This window comes from Pseudophryne corroboree, chromosome 3 (genome assembly GCF_028390025.1).
Source record: "Pseudophryne corroboree isolate aPseCor3 chromosome 3, aPseCor3.hap2, whole genome shotgun sequence".
Classification (NCBI taxonomy): Eukaryota; Metazoa; Chordata; class Amphibia; order Anura; family Myobatrachidae; genus Pseudophryne; species Pseudophryne corroboree.
In genome coordinates this window covers 493,120,644-493,143,175 of record NC_086446.1, presented here as the reverse complement: position 1 = coordinate 493,143,175, position 22,532 = coordinate 493,120,644, and the positions used below count along the sequence as shown (strand labels likewise).

Sequence of the window (22,532 nt, the reverse complement as noted above, 5' to 3'; positions counted from 1 at the left end):
ATGACCCCCTTGGTGTGGGTGTCCTTGTTCACCTACAATTCTACAAAAGTATCTGCACATGGATATTCCAAAGGTAAATCCAAAAGCTGCAAAACTAGGCGTATACATATAAATGAACTAGATGGAAAATCATTCTCCTATGTGTAAAGAGAAAAGCATTGCGCACATGCATTTTATGATCTTTCATAAATTACCTTATTTATATGGCACCACAAAGGTTCTGCAGCACCTAACAAACGGCCCGAATCAGATCTGATCGCTGCGTACAGATCGTTGGGGGACGTGCAAGCCAAACTGTGAAAAAATCCAGCAACTTTGTGATCACTAGGCGTACGCAAGTTGATTGACAGCAGCCCTTCCCAAGTATTTTCAGGGAGGGTGTGTGACGTCAGCTTCGGCCCCGATCAACCTGGTTCTATCGCACTGTAGGAGTAGGTCCTGGGTACGCACAGACTGCATAGACTAGAAAAAAAACATTTTATGGTGAGTGAGTTGCAAATGGATTTGCAGCTGACCAGCGTTTGCAGAGATTTTCGCACAGTGTACGCAGAATTGCATGGGGTGGGTTTTCACACTGTCTAGGCAGCGACTCTCTAATCGCAAACCTCAGCAAATTCGTAGCAGAACGATCAGGTTCAGAATTATCCCCTAAGTACATAAACCACTGGTTCTCAAACTTTTTAGAATCTCGGCGCCCTAGAGCATCAGAATTTTTTCACCGCACCCCTAGGCAGAGGAGTAGTGTGTAGCCATAGCACCCGGTGTAAGCTCATGCCACGGTGCCCCCCCCCCATATATATATAAACACATCCCCATCACTTTCTTCAGCCACAGCCCCAGACCCATCACCATCCTCAGCTCCCAACCCCTTGTCTTCCTCAACCACAGCCCAGTCTTCAGCCTACATCACCTTCCTTAGCCTGCAGCTCCATCACCTTCCTCAGGCCCTAGCTCTATCACATTCCAGCCCATCACCTCCCTCAGCTTCCAGTCCCCTAACCTTCCTCAGCCGCAGCCCCCTCACCATTCCCATCACCATCCTCAGTCATCACCTTCCTCAAACCCCAGCTCCATCACCTTCCCTGCAGTGGCAACCTGAATTATGCCATGGTGGAGCACCTTACACACATTACACTTCAGTAGAGCCCCTTATACATATTAGACCAGGTAGTCCTATATATAGATTTCAACTGGTAGCCCTATATATCACATTACACCAGGTAGCCCCATATACACATTACGCCAGGTAGTACTATATACACATTACACCAGGTATCCCTTACATAAAAATTATGCCAGGTAGCCCCATATACACGTTACACCAGGTAGCACCATATACACATTACAACAGGTAGCCCCATATACACACTATGCCAGGTAGCCCCATATCCACATTACGCCAGTTAGTCCTATACACACATTACACCACGTGTCCTTTACATACACATTATGCCAGGTATTCCTTACATACACATTAATGCCAGGTATCCCTTACATACACATTACGCCAGGTAGCCCCATATATATTCTACACCAGGTAGCCCCATATACACTTTACTCTAGGCAGTCCCATATACACTTTATGTTAGGTAGCCCCATATACACTAGCTAGGAGAGTGAGAGTGTGTGTGTCTCACCCTCCCTGCAGCTTCGGGACCTGCCGCTCCACTACTCACGGGACACGCCGCTCTGCTGCTCACCCTCCTTGCAGCTCCGGGACCTGCCGTTCCGCTGATCATGCTTCCTGCAGCTCTGGGACACGCTGCTCCGCTGATCGCGCTCCCTGCAGCTCTGGGACTCGCCACTCCGCTGATCACGCTCTTGCAACTCCGGGACCCGCTGGCACCCTTTGGCGGTTTCAGCGCCTGGAGCTTGTGCTCCGCTGGAACCGACCTCCCTATGCCCCTGCCCCTAGGCCAAAAGTTACTTATTGAGAAATTTAGAAAGAAATATTATATTAAATTAAATACATTGTGTTTATGTCATCCTTAGGTTTAATTGTGTGGTGTGGGGACATGATTTGCTTTTGTTTGTCCACATATTTTATGATTGACAGCCACCAGCGCTAGTTTTGCCTATTAGATTGACCATAAATAATGTGAATTGGTCCTGGACCACCAGCCCAGGGCACCCCTGAAAGAACCTTGGTGCCATGGCACACAGTTTGAGAACTACTGACATAAACAAATGAGCAAAACAAGAAAACAGCGACTTACAGTACAGAACAATGCAGGATAAGTACATGATATATAAACATTTTTGCAGCAATGGGTATGACACTGAAATAAGCATCAGGGGGGTAGAAACTGAGGGCTAGGTGCCATTGTAGGGAGTATGGAGTTGAAGATAGTCTAAGTAAGAGAAGGAAAGCACATGAGAGGGGAGGGTCCCGCTCGTGGGAGCTTACATTCTGCAAGTTCTAGTTTTGTAGGTAATTGCTACATAATTATTTGTAGAGATGTCAACAGTATATTGCGCAGTTGTAAGACAGCACTGAACAGAAGGTCATGCAAATTTTTATGAGACAGATAACACTGAATGGCAAGAAGAATGCACGTCATATGCCAAGTTCCATAAACACTTTAGTGCATAAAGAACGTATGTGACGTGGGAATTTTTTAAGTAACAACACAGTTGGGGCCCCCGATTTACATTGAGAGGATAGAGATAATATAGAACGGCTACTGCAGACCAATAAATTGACAATTTTTGTCTGAATTAAATATTTACATTGCTAGGCAGTAATCCTAGCCAGCCTCCTGCCCGTCCAGCAGTTTTTTCCTGTATATACAAACTCCGTCAGGCATGGAAGAAAACCAACATCATGAGATAATGCAGGTCCGCAGAGGTCGTTAGCTACTGAGAAAAGCAGGTCAGGATTAATGGGAGGTAGGTTTATGTCACAATTGCTTTGATTATAACTATGCTGTTATTAACTGGCAACTAGAATTCTCATTACAAACAAAATATAAAACCCAGGGCACTGGCTTAGCATCAAGATGCCAAGTTTTATTTTGTGTAACTTTATTGATTAGGAATTTCATCTGGTGAGTGTTGTCTACATAACAGTGTCTCCCTCATGAAAAACCACAGTTACAGATGGAACAAATGTAACTTAGACTTTTGGCACTATCAAGCCCATATCACTCTGCCTTAATCACAATGTCATGTACAGCATTCACCAGATGTGTCCTCATATACCTAGTCTCAATACACCATGTACTGCGACACACCAGGCGTGAGTGTGCCACGCTGAGCAGTGTAGCATCTTATTTGCTCGAATGTGCATCCTAGTCACAATGCAATGCAACAAAACTGCTTCAAGAAACTGCACTGGTTAATTTGATATGCAAAACATGTATATACTGTATGTGAGCAACTGCATCTGTATATGAAGCACAACGGAACATAGTCTGAAATAAAGCCGCGGCTGCTGCATTGTAGCACTTTCTATACAGATACAGACTCAGTTGCACACATATATACAAATGTCACACACCAAATTAATCAGTGAAGCAGTTTTGACTAAGATGTACAATACAGCGAAAAAGGTACGAAAAAGACGCTCAGTTGTGTCACACAGGAGCTGGCACACCGAGAAGGGTTGTTTGGCGTGGCTGCAGCAATAGTGTATGAGGGCACATCAGTATATGTACACACTGAGACATTAAATTATTTTTGTTCAATCTGCATGTTTTTTCTTGCAGTCTCACAATATGCAGACAATGGGCTTAATTCAGTAAGGATTGCAGATTCTGCTTTTTAGTAGTGATGAGCGGGTTCGGTTCCTCGGAATCCGAACCCCCCCGAACTTCACCCATTTTACACGGGTCCGAGGCATACTCTGATACTCCAGTATTGCTCGGTTAACCCGAGCGCGCCCGAACGTCATCATCCCGCTGTCGGATTCTCGCGAGATTCGGATTCTATATAAGGAGCCGTGCGTCGCCGCCATTTTTCACTCGTGCATTGGAAATGATAGTGAGAGGACGTGGCTGGCGTCCTCTCGCTTTGTTTCAGAACTTTCAGGGGGCTGCAAATATCTTTATTCTGGGGACCAGCAGTATTATAGGAGGAGTACAGTGCAGAGTTTTGCTGACCAGTGACCACCAGTATTATACGTTCTCTGCCTGAAAAATGCTCCATATCTGTGCTCAGTGTGCTGCATATATCTGTGCTCACACTGCTTTATTGTGGGGACTGGGGACCACCAGTATTATATAGGAGGAGTACAGTGCAGAGTTTTGCTGACCAGTGACCACCAGTATTATACGTTCTCTGCCTGAAAAACGCTCCATAGCTGTGCTCAGTGTTCTGCATATATCTGTGCTCACCCTGCTTTATTATGGGGACTGGGGACCAGCAGTATTATATAAGAGGAGTACAGTGCAGAGTTTTGCTGACCAGTGACCACCAGTATTATACGTTCTCTGCCTAAAAAACGCTCCATATCTGTGCTGCATTGTAGTATATAGTAGGAGTACAGTGCATAATTTTGCTGACCACCAATATATAATATATAGGAGTACGGTACAGAAGGCCACTGCTCTACCTACCTCTGTCGTCAAGTATACTATCCATCCATACCTGTGGTGCATTTCAGTTTTGCACAGTTTGCTGACCACCAGTATATACTATATAGCAGTACGGTACAGAAGGCCACTGCTCTACCTACCTCTGTGTCGTCAAGTATACTATCCATCCATACCTGTGGTGCATTTCAGTTTTGCACAGTTTGCTGACCACCAGTATAACTATATATATAGCAGTACGGTACAGTAGACCACTGCTCTACCTACCTCTGTGTCGTCAAGTATACTATCCATCCATACCTGTGGTGCATTTCAGTTTTGCAGTTTGCTGACCACCAGTATATACTATATAGCAGTACGGTACAGAAGGCCACTGCTCTACCTACCTCTCTGTCGTCAAGTATACTATCCATCCATACCTGTGGTGCATTTCAGTTTTGCACAGTTTGCTGACCAACAGTATAGCTATATATATAGCAGTCCACTGCTCCACCTACCTCTGTGTCGTCAAGTATACTATCCATCCATACCTGTGGTGCATTTCAGTTTTGCACAGTTTGCTGACCACCAGTATATACTATATAGCAGTTCGGTACAGAAGGCCACTGCTCTACCTACCTCTGTGTCGTCAAGTATACTATCCATCCATACCTGTGGTGCATTTCAGTTGTGCGCAGTATATATAGTAGTAGGCCATTGCTATTGCTATATTACTGGCATATAATTCCACACATTAAAAAATGGAGAACAAAAATGTGGAGGGTAAAATAGGGAAAGATCAAGATCCACTTCCACTTCGTGCTGAAGCTGCTGCCACTAGTCATGGCCGAGACGATGAAATGCCATCAACGTCGTCTGCCAAGGCCGATGCCCAATGTCATAGTAGAGAGCATGTAAAATCCAAAAAAATAAAGCTCAGTAAAATGACCCAAAAATCTAAATCAAAATCGTCTGATGAGAAGCGTAAACTTGCCAATGTGCCATTTACGACACGGAGTGGCAAGGAACGGCTGAGGGCCTGGCCTATGTTCATGGCTAGTGGTTCAGCTTCACATGAGGATGGAAGCACTCATCCTCCTGCTAGAAAACTTACAAGAGTTAAGATGGCAAAAGCACAGCAAAGAACTGTGCGTTCTTCTAAATCACAAATCCCCAAGGAGAGTCCAATTGTGTCGGTTTGCGATGCCTGACCTTCCCAACACTGGACGGGAAGAGGTTGCGCCTTCCACCATTTGCACGCCCCCTGCAAGTGCTGGAAGGAGCACCCACAGTCCAGTTTCTGATAGTCAAATTGAAGATGTCACTGTTGAAGTACACCAGGATGAGGATATGGGTGTTGCTGGCGCTGGGGAGGAAATTGACAAGGAGGATTCTGATGGTGAGGTGATTTGTTTAAGTCATGCACCTTTTTTTCTTTGCATCATGTGCTGTTTGGGGACTATTTTTTAAATCTGCCATCCTGTCTGACACTACAGTGCCACTCCTAGATGGGCCAGGTGTTTGTGTCGGACACTTGGGTAGCTTAGCTTAGCCAACCAGCAACCTTGGTGCACCTCTTTTTTTTCTTTGCATCATGTGCTGTTTGGGGACTATTTTTTGAAGTGCCATCCTGTCTGACACTGCAGTGCCACTCCTAGATGGGCCAGGTGTTTGTGTCGGCCACTTGGGTCGCTTAGCTTAGTCACACAGCTACCTCATTGTGCCTCTTTTTTTCTTTGCATCATGTGCTGTTTGGGGACTATTTTTTTGAAGTGCCATCCTTCCTGACACTGCAGTGCCACTCCTAGATGGGCCAGGTGTTTGTGTCGGCCACTTGGGTCGCTTAGCATAGCCATCCAGCGACCTTGGTGCACCTCTTTTTTTTCTTTGCATCATGTGCTGTTTGGGGACTATTTTTTGAAGTGCCATCCTGTCTGACACTGCAGTGCCACTCCTAGATGGGCCAGGTGTTTGTGTCAGCCACTTGGCTTGCTTAGCTTAGCCATCCAGTGACCTTGGTGCACCTCTTTTTTTCTTTGCATCATGTGCTGTTTGGGGACAATTTTTTTAAATCTGCCATCCTGTCTGACACTACAGTGCCACTCCTAGATGGGCCAGGTGTTTGTGTCGGCCACTTGGGTCGCTTAGCTTAGCCAACCAGCAACCTTGGTGCACCTCTTTTTTTTCTTTGCATCATGTGCTGTTTGGGGACTATTTTTTGAAGTTCCATCCTGTCTGACACTGCAGTGCCACTCCTAGATGGGCCAGGTGTTTGTGTCGGCCACTTGGGTCGCTTAGCTTAGTCACACAGCTACCTCATTGCGCCTCTTTTTTTCTTTGCATCATGTGCTGTTTGGGGACTATTTTTTTGAAGTGCCATCCTTCCTGACACTGCAGTGCCACTCCTAGATGGGCCAGGTGTTTGTGTCGGTCACTTGGGTCGCTTAGCATAGCCATCCAGCGACCTTGGTGCACCTCTTTTTTTTCTTTGCATCATGTGCTGTTTGGGGACTATTTTTTGAAGTGCCATCCTGTCTGACACTGCAGTGCCACTCCTAGATGGGCCAGGTGTTTGTGTCAGCCACTTGGCTTGCTTAGCTTAGTCACACAGCTACCTCATTGCGCATCTTTTTTTCTTTGCATCATGTGCTGTTTGGGGACTATTTTTTTGAAGTGCCATCCTGCCTGACACTGCAGTGCCACTCCTAGATGGGCCAGGTGTTTGTGTCGGCCACTTGGGTCGCTTAGCTTAGCCATCCAGTGACCTTGGTGCACCTCTTTTTTTTCTTTGCATCATGTGCTGTTTGGGGACTATTTTTTGAAGTGCCATCCTGTCTGACACTGCAGTGCCACTCCTAGATGGGCCAGGTGTTTGTGTCGGCCACTTGGGTCGCTTAGCTTAGTCACACAGCTACCTCATTGCGCCTCTTTTTTTCTTTGCATCATGTGCTGTTTGGGGACAATTTTTTTGAAGTGCAATCCTGCCTGATACTGCAGTGCCACTCCTAGATGGGCCAGGTGTTTGTGTCGGCCACTTGGGTCGCTTAGCTTAGCCATCCATCGACCTTGGTGCACCTCTTTTTTTTCTTTGCATCATGTGCTGTTTGGGGACTATTTTTTGAAGTGCCATCCTGTCTGACACTGCAGTGCCACTCCTAGATGGGCCAGGTGTTTGTGTCGGCCACTTGGCTTGCTTAGCTTAGTCACACAGCTACCTCATTGCGCCTCTTTTTTTCTTTGCATCACGTGCTGTTTGGGGACTATTTTTTTGAAGTGCCATCCTGCCTGACACTGCAGTGCCACTTCTAGATGGGCCAGGTGTTTGTGTCGGCCACTTGGGTCGCTTAGCTTAGTCATCCAGCGACCTCGGTGCAAATTTTAGGACTAAAAATAATATTGTGAGGTGTGAGGTGTTCAGAATAGACTGGAAATGAGTGTAAATTATGGTTATTGAGGTTAATAATACTATGGGATCAAAATGACCCCCAAATTCTATGATTTAAGCTGTTTTTGAGGGTTTTTTTGTAAAAAAACACCCGAATCCAAAACACACCCGAATCGGACAAAAAATTTTCAGGGAGGTTTTGCCAAAACGCGTCCGAATCCAAAACACGGCCGCGGAACCGAATCCAAAACCAAAACACAAAACCCGAAAAATGTCCGGTGCACATCACTACTTTTTAGCAGAATCTGATCCTTACAGTCACATGCTGGGAGACGCCCATTGTAGGGCAAGGCTGCCCAGCATGCGACCCTCCGCCCTCCCACTACGATCACGCTCTAATTGCGATCGCAACACAATTAGAGCGTGATCACAGAAACTAGTGAAGCCTCCTGCCGACGGCAGGAGTCCCGCTGCCATATTTTCGATTGGAGAGGCAGCGTGTGATGAAACGCAGCTGCCCCAAAAACACTGCTGACATCCCCCGTTTCCCCGCCTCCGCTCTGAAAACACTCAGCCGCGAAGAGCGAAGTAGAAAAGGAGTAAGAGAGTGAGAGTGTCAGGAAGATACAGACAGGGAGAAAGAGAACGAGAGAGAGTGGGTGTCAGGGAGAGAGTCTTGGATAGAAAGACACACACGTTCAGGGAGGGATAGAGAGACGGTGCCAGGCAGAGAGAAAGGGAGGGAGAGACAGTGTAATGGAGAAAGACACTGGTGGTCATTCCAAGTTGATCGCTCGCTAGCATTTTTTTGCAGCCGTGCAAACGCTATGCCGCTGCCCACTGGAAGCGTATTTTAGCTTAGCAGAAGTGCGAACGAAAGGATCGCAGAGCGGCTACAAAATATTTTTGTGCAGTTTCAGAGTAGCTTCAAACCTACTCAGCGCTTGCGATCACTTCAGACCATTCAGTTCCTGATTTGACGTCACAAACACGCCCTGCATTCGCCCAGCCACACCTGTGTTTTTCCTGGCATGCCTGCGTTTTTCCGAACACTCCCTGAAAACGGTCAGTTGACACCCAGAAACGCTCTCTTCCTGTCAATCACTCTGCGGCCAGCAGTGCGACTGAAAAGCTTCGCTAGACCTTGTGTGAAAGTACTTCGGCTGTTGTGAAAGTACGTCGCGCATGCGCATTGCGCCGCATACGCATGCGCAGAAGTGCCGCTTTTTTGCCTGAACGCTGCGCTGCAACCGAAAACATCTAGCGATCTCGGAATGACCCCCATAGTGTACTATGAATATCTCTCTGTATACAGTATATAAGATCATCTAACATTTTTCCCCCCAAGTGGGGATTCCAGGCAACGGTCGGGATTCTGATCGCGAGCGAACAACTCGGAATGACCACCTTTGTGAAACACGTTATGTGGCCTCTTCTGCCTCTGTACTGAATGAATCCTGTAATACATAATGTGTATATTATCCCTTAAGCTCAAGCTTTTGCAGTAATTTAATGTGTCTTGATTGGGTACAATAACTGGGTGGGTTCTCCAAATTCTTCTTGTATTCAGCCCAATCATAAGGTGAAGACATTCAATATAGTTCATCATGTCTCCATTTATAATAATACTGATTATCCTTTAGGCTTAGGCTATGATATTCCCACTTTTATTAAATACCAGACAAGGCTTTCATGTGAAAGTTCATCACAGGACACTTTTATAAATTACAAAATGATTCTGTTTATAAACACAAATGTTTTATTTGGAACCAGATTTCTTTCCTGACATTAACACTGTCAAGTTCCTTGTGCTGAGACATAGGTGTAATCAAAATGCATATGCCTTCTGAGTATCTTACAGTAGGTGAGATGACCCTATTTAATAATTAACTAAGGAATGTTTTAAGTAAGAACTACTGCCTTAAATGACTTGAAGGAAGACACATTACATTGTACCTTTATTGCCTCAATGTAATTTAAAAGATAACATGTGACATAGGTACAGATGTATTCACTTACTATCCAAATAGCTCCATTTGTTTTTCCACAGACTTTGAAACATACAGTAGCTGTGCCAGGCAGTGGCGGAACTTGTGAGTGGTGTGCACAGGTGCAAAAATATAATTTAGGCCCCCTCCCTCAACCCCAACCCAAGTTCACAGTATACCACACAGTAGTGGGTGACAGGGAGAGGCTGAGGGTGACAGCATAAAGCAGGGGGAGGCTGAGGGTGACAATAGAAGGTAAGGTGTGGCAGTGGCAGAGGCTGACAGGAGGAGGCAGTGGCTGACAGGGAGAGACAGAGGGTGATAGGGGAACAAGCTGAGAACAGGGGGCATGTACCTTGGTGTACCTCAGGCAGTGGGGACATTAGGCCATTCATCCGACATTACTCAAATGGTTTGGGGGGGGGGGGGCTGGGGCAGGGGATAACTCATTGCTGGTCTAGGCAGTAGTGGTGGGCCCCTTTGTGATCAGGGGCCGTGCTGCAATGCACCAGCTGCACCAATGGTAGCTCCGCCTCTGGCGCCAGGGACAATTGGTGAGGTAAATGGCTGAGGATGACTAGTACCAGATTTACACACAATCTATGAACCCAGTGGTTCATGTGGGCATTATACACAGGTGGAGCAGTATAATCTCCTGGAATTTATTTTTTGATCAGAGATGTATAGACATGGTAGGCGGGGGCACTGCCATAGACTTTTTACTCCACAGTTTTGACTATAAAAATTATTAGAATAATACAAAGAAGATATTTATTTGTATTTTCATGTGGAGTATGTGTTAGTATGACAGGAAAGGCTCTGCCTCATCTGCCTCACCCCACAGCACATCACTGAGCTGCGGCAAATGTCCTGCCAGAGACGTTTTTCACAAAATGCAACCTTTTGCATCATTAATATGACAAGCACAACCAGGGACGGACTGGAACCACTTTTTGGCCTTGGCATCCGTTTGCGCGAGCGTGCTTTAGGAACGCGTGTGCGCGTGAAAGGGGTGTGCATGATGTAAAAGGGGTGCATGGACACTGCTAATGGGAGTATGCCATGAGTCAGGGGAGGTGGACTCACGGCATGCCCTCATATTGCTTAGCAACGGGCACTCGGACACTACAGGTGGGGGACAAGCCAGAAGCTGCGTTGTGCGCGGCCTTCCTGGCTCTCTGTTAACCAGACCGGTTCACCAGTCCATCGGCCTTTCTGGCATTTGACAGAAGGGCAGACCGTCCCTGAGCACAACAATGCACGGGTACCATGGATACTAGTGATGGCATTTAATATATTTCTGTGGGCAACTCATTTGCTAATCTGGATAAAAAGTCAAAAGACAGAGGTCCGATATAAGCCTACAGAAATACTAATCCTAATTACCTGTATGGCTATAAGTGAATTACATGCAACTTTCAGGAAAAAGTTTAAAATTACAGAAAACGCTACCTGTGGTGGAGCATCTACCATATGTCTCGCGGAATATGGGTCCGATTCAGAGCTGATCATAGATGTGATAAAATTAATACATCTACAGTCAGAATCTCTGACATGCTGGGGGACGCCTAGCACAAGGCTAGTCCGCCCCGCATGTCAGGCCCTACCCCCCTGCACAGGTGCGAAAGCATCGCACGGCGGTGATGCTTTCAGACCCGCAGAGTAGCTCTCGGCAGGCGGCTAACCACCATGTTTTAGGTGGCAGTGACTACGTGTGACGTCACGCAGCCGCCGCGGCTCACCCCAGCAGCGATCCGAACACACCTGCATTGTCAGGACAGCACCCCCCCAACGGCGTTCTAACGCCACTGACATGCCCCCTCCTGCCCCGTGGCTGCCTCTGCCTGTCAATCGCCTACCAATAGTTACCACCTACCAAGAGTAGAATTACATTACACAGAAAAGGAAAGAAAGTAGCAATGTGGTGCACTATCCGATAATCAGATTTAAAAGATCAACATGACAATGGTCGGCACACAAATAGTTGACACAAGTTTTAAAAAAAGTCAAATTTACTTTTGCTTCATTTACTAACCTAATTGTTCAGCAAACAAAATGCTCTCAAAACGTGTTTAGAGCTGCTTACATGCCAAGAGAAGAGCTGTGGGTATTATCCTGGACAGGTGAAAAGGACACCATGCCTTTTTATTTGGGAAAGCTTGTTTTACGAAACTTCTAAAGAATTTACTATTTTACTTGAGGCTGACGTGTTCAGGACTAAATATAGACAACTGCACTTTACAGGAAATTATATATGCATAGGAATTAATTCCTTTGTGTGATTTCAAAGTCATTTTAGACGGTCCAAATTACAGTATTCTCCCCATATGCCAGGGGGTCTACATAACTCTACAATGTGGTAAATGTCCTAGCAGTCATGTGGATAAATACAGCTCTTTATGGCACTGAAATCCCATAAGCACCCAATAAACTAAATACCTATTAACTGTGTATGACATAGAAAGTGATTGTGATTAAACACAAACAGTTCAGCTATTAACAGCCTATATATGGGGTTACAGTTATTGGGTCTTTTGGTTTAATTGGGAGTAATTTTTCAATTAAATGCTCTTCTCCAAGAACATTGTACAGATTTGAGGCACGACTAATTGGTAACACATGGATGAAGAGCTGAAGGATTTACAGTATTGGAGGAGAAATTGGAATGGGAGAGGTCTACTGAGCATACGATAACCTGCGAGGTATATTTATCTTGGAAGATAAGAAAACAGTGAAAGTAACTTACTTCTTTTTTGTAATTTTACTGTGATTTCTCGGCAGTGGGTTAAAGAGAGGGCAATGTGCAATGAGATGGCGATTAACTGGTGTTTACATATTCAATGTTTTCTAGAGATTCTGAATTGGACATACAGAATGTCAGCTGATGGAAATAATTAACCCATGAGTTGATGAGTTACAAAACTGCTTCATGTGTTGGTTTCTTGGGCACTTTCTGAGATTTCCTACAATAAAAACTTTAGTTTGGCAAAATTGTATATGTGATTTTGTTTTTGGGACTCCCCTGTTTCTCAGATACTTTACACACTGACAACTCTACGAGTCCATATTCCTACATAAGAAAGGCAGAAGATTTTGAATTCTCTTAGAGTAGAACTAGTAATGTGAACCCGGCATATGTAGTGTCACCTCAGCCCGGCCACCCTATACTTACCCTTTGCCAGGTTGTGCCCTCTCCTATCTCCGCTGTGGCAGCGAGAGCTATTGGTGAGGAGAATGGGGGCACGCTTCCACTGAACAAGCCCATTCTCAGCACATGCTAACACATCATCTCAGCACATGCTATAATTATATAGAGAGTGACTGCTGCGGCAGATGCCCAGCTGGCATTCTTGACACAAAAGGTGCTTGAGTGTTGGTGTTCAAAATTATACTACCCACTTTCTGTTGGAGAATTGATAGTTACACATGGCTAGTATTTTACAAATGGCTCCAGGTCTAGGCTTGGAATGAAGCTGAGACATCATTCTTCCCTTTTCAAGACTTCTTCTGTACTAAATACTGACAAATACGGTAATCTGTCTCAATGCTGGAATGTTGGGGACCATGGTCATAACTATAGTGGGTGCAAGAGGTGTCACTACTATGAGTTCCAGAGGCTTAGGGGGGCCTACTAAGAAATTGGGTCTGATCCATTGCCTAGTCTGAATTGTGTGACATTACATTTTCAGTAAGAAGTGTGTGTAATGGGTGTTGCCACATTACACTGTAATATGGCACAATATCAACTGTAGGGCATTGTAATGTGTCATAATCTGATCTCATTGTAATGGGGAGGGCACTATAATGTTACAAAATATGAACTGGACACTGCATTGTGGCACAATAAGAACTTGGCCATTCTCATGTGGCATAATTTGAACTGGAGGGCACTCGAATGTGGCATAGTATAAACAGGGGGCACTGTAATGTAGCATAATATAAATTGGAGATACTGTCAGGGACGTGCAGTCAGGGTAGGCAGGGGAGGCAGTGCCTCCCCTGTCATTGATTATTAAAACAATACAAAGAAGTATATGCTTTAAACTTTGTATTATTTTAATATTTTTTTACCGTGTAAAAAGCGTCTTACAGTAAATGGGTGTCGGAGGCACCGCTCTCTGTGCCTCCCGATGTCAATATGAAAGGGCTGGAAGCGGGGGGCGGGGCCGGGCATCGGGCTGTAAAAGCCCATTAAAAAAAGCCCTGCAAGCGGCACTAGTATACGACGTGCCTCTTTGACAGGGGCGTGCTTGGCTCCCAGCGGCTGACCAGTCACACCAGGGGAGCCCTGTTGCAAGGCAACACAGCAGTAACTCTGCGGCTTGTACCCCATCAGCCTACTGTACACTCACCATCCAGGGCGGCCCTGTACAGGTGGAATGGCGGAGCTAGGGTGCGCTGGAGGGCGAGCACATCACAGGGAGCAGGTAAGTGGCGCATGGGGGGGGGGGGGGGTCCGTTCCATCACCGCTGCACATCAATTTTTTTTTCTCCCTCAGAGGTCGGGCTGTGATCTCAGCTGCTCTTCACAGCTACAGTGTTTGCCGAGCAGGGCTGGAGGAGAATAGGCAGCTCCCATGGTCCTTTGCACTCACTGCTCCTCGATTCCAGGCAGCACAGCTGAGCTGCTGAATTGCTTCTAGTATCCCTGTCAGGTACCAGCTTCCTTTTATGCTATTGGTGTGGGGCAAGCAGACATTGTGTGTGGGAGGGGGGAGACAGTCTCCAGTCACAGTCTGTATCGTGTAATCTGCAGGACACTGATTGTGTGAGGGAAGGGCCAGTCTGCAGTCCCTGTGTGTAAGTGATCTGCAGTCCGATATTTGTGCAGGGGAGGGAGCAATCTGTAGTCAGTGTGTGCATATGTTTGTAATCTGCAGTCAGTTTGTGTGTGTGGTGGTGGGGGTGGGGTGCAGTCTGCTCTCCATGTGTGTTTGTGTGAAGTGCAGTCCAAATGTGTATGTGGGGGGGGGGGGGGGGGGTTGCCTGCTCTCCCCAGCATCACCCTGTCCCTGCTGCCACCCTATCCCTGTCACCATTTCCCTGGCATCACCCTCTCTCCCTGTGATCCACTGCTGTTACCCTCTCCCTGTCACCCGCTCCTGTCACTTTCTCCCTGGCATCACCGTCTCCCTGTCATCCGCTGCTGTTACCCTTTCCCTGTCACCCACTGCTGTCACCATCTCCCTGGTGTTACCCTCTCTCTGTCACCCACTGTTGTCACTCTTTGTCCCCTATTGCTGTCACTCTCTCCCTGGCTTCACCCACTGCTGTCTCCCTCTCCCTGGCATCACATACTGCTGTCACCCTCTCCTACCACCCACCGCTGTCACCCTCCCCCCCGGGGTAACCCTCTCCCCGACGTCACCCTGTCCCTGCTGTCACCCTCCCCCTGTCACCATCTCTCTGGCATCACCCTCTCCCTGTCATCGACTGCTGTTACCCTCTCCCTGGTGTCACCCTCTCACTGTCACTCAATGCTGTCACTTTCTCCCTGGAATCACCCTCTCCCTGTCATCCGCTGCTGTTACCCTCTTCCTGGTGTCACCCTCTCGTTGGAGTCATCCTCTCCCTGTCACCCGTTGCTGTCACCCTCTCCCTGGTGTCACCCTCTCCCTGTCACCCGCTGCTATCACTCTCTCCCTCGTGTCATCCTCTGCCTGTCACCCTGAGATGCAAATTAGTGGCAAGGGGGGGCCAGGGTGCTGATGGCGGCAATTTTGAAGGCCATTGGCAGGGGCGGGGCCATCAGCAGTGGTGGTAGCGAGCATTGGCTTGAGGGTGGTAGCGAGCATCAGTGGACATTATGGGTGCAGTGCCTCACCAGCCACTGACCTCACCGCACGCCCCTGGATACTGTGTGGCATAAGGTGTACTGGCAGCCCTACAATTTGACATAATGTATACAAGGGTACTATGATGATATACAACAAAGAAAAAGGTACGATCTCACTCTTTGCGCTCCAAAATGTCCCTTCACTTGAGTTGTCCTCACACCGATATCGGGGTTTACATGAAACAAAAAATTAAACATAACATAGTGTAATACTGCATATGCAAGAAAGTTCTTTCCACTGTGTAGGGGAAGAGATAAAGTGATGGAAATATCCCAGAAGAGTTCACACGTCCACCTTCTTATGGGGTCACCAAAGTGATGTAACGAAAACTTGGCAACGGATTCTTACATGTATGCTTACTTTTATGAATGTGGTAGAAAACACATCAAGGTTTCTTTAGTGAAGATATAGAGATTTTTCTTCTTAGACCATATGGTGCAGATGAATATTGCTCATATGAACATATGTGGAATTAAAAAGGGAAGCCAATTAGGGCAAAACAAACCCCTTTTATTTAAAATAATACAAACAAACGACCAGTCATACCAAATTTGGGAAACAGAGATGGACTTCAGCTGACAAAGTAAATTCCGGATATAACAATGTCACATGCTCCCCTCAATTGATATGCTGGTTGAAACATCAATGTTACACTGTATCAACGCGTTTCGACGCTCGGCGGCGTCTTTATCAAGATTAGACAGTGTATTTAACACTGGCGTGCAGCCTCTCACATAAGGTCATCTGAATCTTCAGCTGACCTTATGTGAGAGGCTGCACGCCAGTGTTAAATACACTGTCTGATCTTGATAAAGACGCCGCCGAGCGTCGAAACGCGTTGATACAGTGTAACATTGATGTTTTAACCAGCATATCAATTGAGGGGAGCATGTGACATTTGTCACAATCCTGACTGTAGGTTTTATATTTGGTGACTTACCCCTGCCATCTGTCCTGGATCCTGTGTCTTTTCACTCACGGAGTTAAACAGCTTGTCAGCACTATGAGTTTTCCTGAGTTCTCTGCCTGAGAGGTAATAGTTAATTAGCTCCACCTGTGGTGATCTCCTGTGTGAGGCTGAATTCAGTAATCTGAACTTTAGGTCTAAAAGCAAGCATCCTGTGTTTTGCAGAAGTTCAGGCTTCAGTGTTCTCTCGGCCTGCTAGGCCTCATTCTACATCACAGCCTTGGCTAGAGTAGTCACATGACAGTGACTGTTCACCTGACCCAGAGTTGTTAAATCCTCTGCCAGCCTGAGACTCTCTGCATCACCTAATCCTGCTCACCAATCACCAAGGACCAGGAAGTATAAATCAGGAGGCTGAGTTAGAAACTGGGCCAGTTCCTTGTGTCACACACAGCTATGTATGAGCATTCAAGCTGAGCTCCCTAAAGTTGTGATCTCCAGAGCTCCCGTATCCCCGTGCCTCAGTACCTCCGTGCCTCAGTACCTCCGTGCTTCCAGTACCTCCGTGCCTCAGCACCTCCGTGCTTCCAGTACCTCCGTGCTTCCAGCACCTCCGTGCCTCAGTACATCCGTGCTTGCAGTACCTCCGTGCCTCGGTACCTCCGTGCCTCAGTACCTCTGTGCTTCCAGTACTTCCGTGCTTCCAGCACCTCCGTGCCTCAGTACCTCCATGCCTCAGCACCTCCGTGCTTCCAGCACCTCCGTGCCTCAGTACCTCCGTGCTTCCAGTACCTCCGTGCCTCGTCACCTCCGTGCCTCGGTACCTCCGTGCCTCAGTACCTCCGTGCTTCCAGTACTTCCGTGCTTCCAGCACCTCCGTGCCTCGGTGCCTCCGTGCCTCAGTACCTCCGTGCTTCCGGTACCTCCGTGCCTCAGTACCTCCGTGCTTCCAGCACCTCCGTGCCTCAGCATCTCCGTGCCTCAGCACCTCCGTGCTTCCAGCACCTCCGTGCCTCAGTACCTCCGTGCTTCCAGCACCTCCGTGCCTCAGCACCCCCGTGCCTCAGCACCTCCGTGCTTCCAGCACCTCCGTGCCTCAGTACCTCCATGCTTCCAGCACCTCCGTGCCTCAGCACCTCCGTGCCTCAGCATCTCCGTGCTTCCAGCACCTCCGTGCCTCAGCACCCCAGTGTCTCTACGCACCCCAGTGTCTCTACGCACCCCAGTGCCTCTACGCACCCCAGTGCCTCTACGCACCTCAGTGCCTCCAAGCACCTCAGTGTCTCCAAGCACATCAGTGTCCCCAAGCATCTCAGTGTCCCCAAGCATCTCAGTGTCTCCAAACATCTCAGTGTCTCCAAGCACCTCAGTGTCTCCAAGCACCTCAGTGTCTCTAAGCACCTCAGTGTCTCCAAGCACCTCAGTGTCCCCAAGCATCTTAGTGTCTCCAAGCACCCCGTGCCCTTTAGCACAGTTGTACCTGGTATTCTTCACTGATTCATCAGTGCCTTTCCAGTTCTGTCTTTCAGGAGACCTTCAGCATCCACACGTGCCTCCTGTCTGCCGACCTAATCCTGCATGAGGAGAACCTAGATTCGGCCATCTCTGCTGCGGTTCCTCTTCCCAGTCGCCGGGGGAGGTCCCGAGTCCACAACACTCCCAAACCAGGTCAGTGGTAGTATTCGTATAATCCTCCAGTCGCCCGCACAGACTTCACTAACACCGGGTTCACAAAACCTCAGCCATGACAGTAGGAACTGGCCACATGGACCCGGCCGAAAGTGTTTGTCTGACGCAGGACCTCCTAAGCAATATCGCAGGACGCTTGGAAGGTCTGGAGTTGACTCAGCATCAATTGGCACAGTGTCTGCAGCGGAGTTCTTTCTCCAGAGATTCTCTGACCTTCTGCACTAGGACTCCTGACCAACTGCAGATTTTCTACCAGATGTTATTACAGTTACAAGAACTTTTGTCTAGTATTCTTTCTGTGATGCCTGAACTCTTCAGGAATACTACCAACGTTGTTGATCCTGTTTTGTCCCAACCAGTTAATAGAGTCTCTTCCTCTGTGCAAGGAAAAGTTGTTCATCAGAGCTATCCACGGCCCAAGCTCTCTGAAGCTGAACGTCAGCGGCATAGGGAGCTACACCTCTGTCTTTACTGTGGAAATTCCGGTCATTTTGTTAAAGACTGCATTCTTCGTAAGCCAGGGAATGGTGACAAATCTCAGTATCACAGTGCTCATGTCTACAAGTCATCCACAGTAGCCGATCCTGCTACTGCTGACAGGGGTATCAAGATGGCTACTCTAAAAGAGACTCAAATTTATGACTGGGGTCCGGTGATTAAAAGACCTTATCCCAAGTTGGGTGTCCAAAGAAGAATATTCAAGCCATTTAGAGTCACAGAGGAGTCCGTGTCTTTAGCCCAAGGAGGGGCGTCCGTGTCTTTAGCCCAAGGAGGGGCGTCCGTGTCTTCAGCCCAAGGAGGGGCGTCCGTGTCTTCAGCCCAAGGAGGGGCGTCCGTGTCTTCAGCCCAAGGAGGGGCGTCCGTGTCTTCAGCCCAAGGAGGGGCATCGGTGTCTTCAGCCCAAGGAGGGGCGTCCGTGTCTTCAGCCCAAAGAGGGGCGTCCGTGTCTTCAGCCCAAAGAGGGGCGTCCGTGTCTTCAGCCCAAAGAGGGGCGTCCGTGTCTTCAGCCCAAGGAGGGGCGTCCGTGTCTTCAGCCCAAAAGGGGGCGTCCGTGTCTTCAGCCCAAGGAGGGGCGTCTGTGTCTTCAGCCCAAGGAGGGGCGTCCGTGTCTTCAGCCCAAGGAGGGGCGTCCGTGTCTTCAGCCCCAGTGAGGGGTTCAGAGAGTCTTCAGAGCGCTGCCCAGCCAGAGAGACTACAGAGCGCTGCCCAGCCAGAGAGACTACAGAGCGCTGCCCAGCCAGAGAGACTACAGAGTGCTGCCCAGCCAGAGAGTCTACAGAGTGCTGCCCAGCCAGAGAGTCTACAGAGTGCTGCCCAGCCAGAGAGTCTACAGAGTGCTGCCCAGCCAGAGAGTCTACAGAGTGCTGCCCAGCCAGAGAGTCTACAGAGTGCTGCCCAGCCAGAGAGTCTACAGAGTGCAGCCCAGCCCCGTGAAGTGGGGGCTCTTGCCTCAGCCCAGCCCCGTGAAGAGGGGGCTCTTGCCTCAGCCCAGCTCCGTGAAGTGGGGGCTCTTGCCTCAGCCCAGCCCTGCGAAGAGGGGGCTCTTGCCTCAGCCCAGCCCCGTGAAGAGGGGGCTCTTGCCTCAGCCCAGCCCCGTGAAGAGGGGGCTCTTGCCTCAGCCCAGCCCCGTGAAGAGGGGGCTCTTGCCTCAACCTAGCCCCGTGAAGAGGGGGCTCTTGCCTCAGCCCAGCCCCGTGAAGAGGGGGCTCCTGCCTCAGCCCAGCCCTGTGAAGAGGAGGCTCCTGCCGGTCTAGCAATAGTCCAGGCTCCACCTGGTCAGTCCGTTCCGGTTCCAGCCGGTACAGCGATACCCCAGGTCCTGTCTGGTCAGTCCGTCCCGGTTCCATCCGGTCCAGCAATACTCCAGGACCAGCCTGGTCAGTCTCCTTTGGCTCCAGCCAATTCAAGTATCCTCGGATCCAATCCAGTACTACTCGTCCAGCCAAAGATTCCTCCAGTTCCAGCCTCTAAGTTTTCGTCTGATGGTTTACCACCTATTTACTTTGATGGAGATTTATTGCAATATGCCGCTCTGGTTGAACAATTTCTCTCTCTGATGGAGTCTGATCCTTCAGCTGCAGTAACTCCTTCCAACGTTACTCGATATCTGTTCCTGGCATTCAGAGGAAGAGCTTTGGAGTGGGCCAACATGCTTTTTGAGAGAAATGATCCTGTGTTCCATGATTTACAGACTTTTAGTAATGCAGTCTTTAAAGAATTTACTCCAAAGTCCTCGGAATCTGACTCGGTTAAAAGATCATGCTCCAAAAACAATCTCAGTTCGTCTTTATTCAAACTACAACAGTCTGATACAAAAGTAAGTTTGTGCAGTCCTGCCAAAGATAATCCAAGTATCTCCTTCCGTAAGAATCCGACCATTCAGGTTGGTCATGTAGGAGTCTCTCCTAGCTCAATACTAAGTTCTCCGCCAAAGAATTTAAAGTTACAGTGCACTTCTAGGTCATTTTTAAACTGTGTATCTAAAGGAGATTCGTATTTTCCGTTAGACTTGGACTCAGACTCTGAATTTGATCCAGTTTATGATGCTACTCCTTTCCTGGGAGGTGCTGTTCCTTCCTGTTATGCTTTCACGCATGAAGAGGTTCCAGAATCACCAAAAAGCTCTACAGGTCTCTGTATGAAAAGTCCTTGTTATAGAACAAGATTTAATTTAAGCCTCAGTGGAGTGCTAGCTTCGAAAGCACAATCTTCTCGCACTACAAAACGAGGAGAGGAACCTTCTACAGTTTATTCCTCAGTCCTTTCTGATGAAGGAAATTCCAGTCTTGTCTATGATGAATGGTCTACCTATTCTGAAGATGAAGATCAGGAAGACTTCTAAAGAATCCAGCTTAAGTTTTGTTTCTGGACCCTCTGGTTTCCACTTTTTAGAAGCTTTGTGTACAAGTTATTTATCAAGTTCCTCTAAGATTCAAGATGGGTGTCCGGAGTCCACCCTTGAAGAGGGGGATACTGTCACAATCCTGACTGTAGGTTTTATATTTGGTGACTTACCCCTGCCATCTGTCCTGGATCCTGTGTCTTTTCACTCACGGAGTTAAACAGCTTGTCAGCACTATGAGTTTTCCTGAGTTCTCTGCCTGAGAGGTAATAGTTAATTAGCTCCACCTGTGGTGATCTCCTGTGTGAGGCTGAATTCAGTAATCTGAACTTTAGGTCTAAAAGCAAGCATCCTGTGTTTTGCAGAAGTTCAGGCTTCAGTGTTCTCTCGGCCTGCTAGGCCTCATTCTACATCACAGCCTTGGCTAGAGTAGTCACATGACAGTTACTGTTCACCTGACCCAGAGTTGTTCAATCCTCTGCCAGCCTGAGACTCTCTGCATCACCTAATCCTGCTCACCAATCACCAAGGACCAGGAAGTATAAATCAGGAGGCTGAGTTAGAAACTGGGCCAGTTCCTTGTGTCACACACAGCTATGTATGAGCATTCAAGCTGAGCTCCCTAAAGTTGTGATCTCCAGAGCTCCCGTATCCCCGTGCCTCAGTACCTCCGTGCCTCAGTACCTCCGTGCTTCCAGTACCTCCGTGCCTCAGCACCTCCGTGCTTCCAGTACCTCCGTGCTTCCAGCACCTCCGTGCCTCAGTACCTCCGTGCTTCCAGTACCTCAGTCGCTCGGCACCTCCGTGCCTCGGTACCTCAGTGCCTCAGTACCTCCGTGCTTCCAGTACTTCCGTGCTTCCAGCACCTCCGTGCCTCAGTGCCTCAGCACCCCCGTGCCTCAGTACCTCAGTGCCTCGACACCTCCGTGCCTAGGCACCTCCGTGCCTCAGTACCTCCGTGTCTCAGTACCTCCGTGCTTCCAGTACTTCCGTGCTTCCAGCACCTCCGTGCCTCGGTGCCTCCGTGCCTCAGTACCTCCGTGCCTCAGTACCTCCGTGCTTCCAGCACCTCCGTGCCTCAGCATCTCCGTGCCTCAGTACCTCCGTGCTTCCAGCACCTCCGTGCCTCAGCACCCCCGTGCCTCAGCACCTTCGTGCTTCCAGCACCTCCGTGCCTCAGTACCTCCGTGCTTCCAGCACCTCCGTGCCTCAGCACCTCCGTGCCTCAGCATCTCCGTGCTTCCAGCACCTCCGTGCCTCAGCACCCCAGTGTCTCTACGCACCCCAGTGTCTCTACGCACCCCAGTGCCTCCAAGCACTTCAGTGCCTCTACGCACCTCAGTGCCTCCAAGCACCTCAGTGTCTCCAAGCAC

The 22,532-nt window shown here is 48.4% G+C and overlaps 1 long non-coding RNA gene across 1 annotated transcript; it reads left to right on the top strand.

Moving 5' to 3' along the window:
- The first annotated feature begins 2,744 nt into the window (after nt 1–2,744).
- LOC135057937 (uncharacterized) lies at nt 2,745–12,875 on the top strand. Its single transcript, XR_010244477.1, has 4 exons — nt 2,745–2,889; nt 9,947–9,989; nt 12,465–12,586; nt 12,736–12,875. It is a non-coding gene; the product is annotated as an uncharacterized LOC135057937 (long non-coding RNA).
- Nucleotides 12,876–22,532: the final 9,657 nt, after the last annotated feature.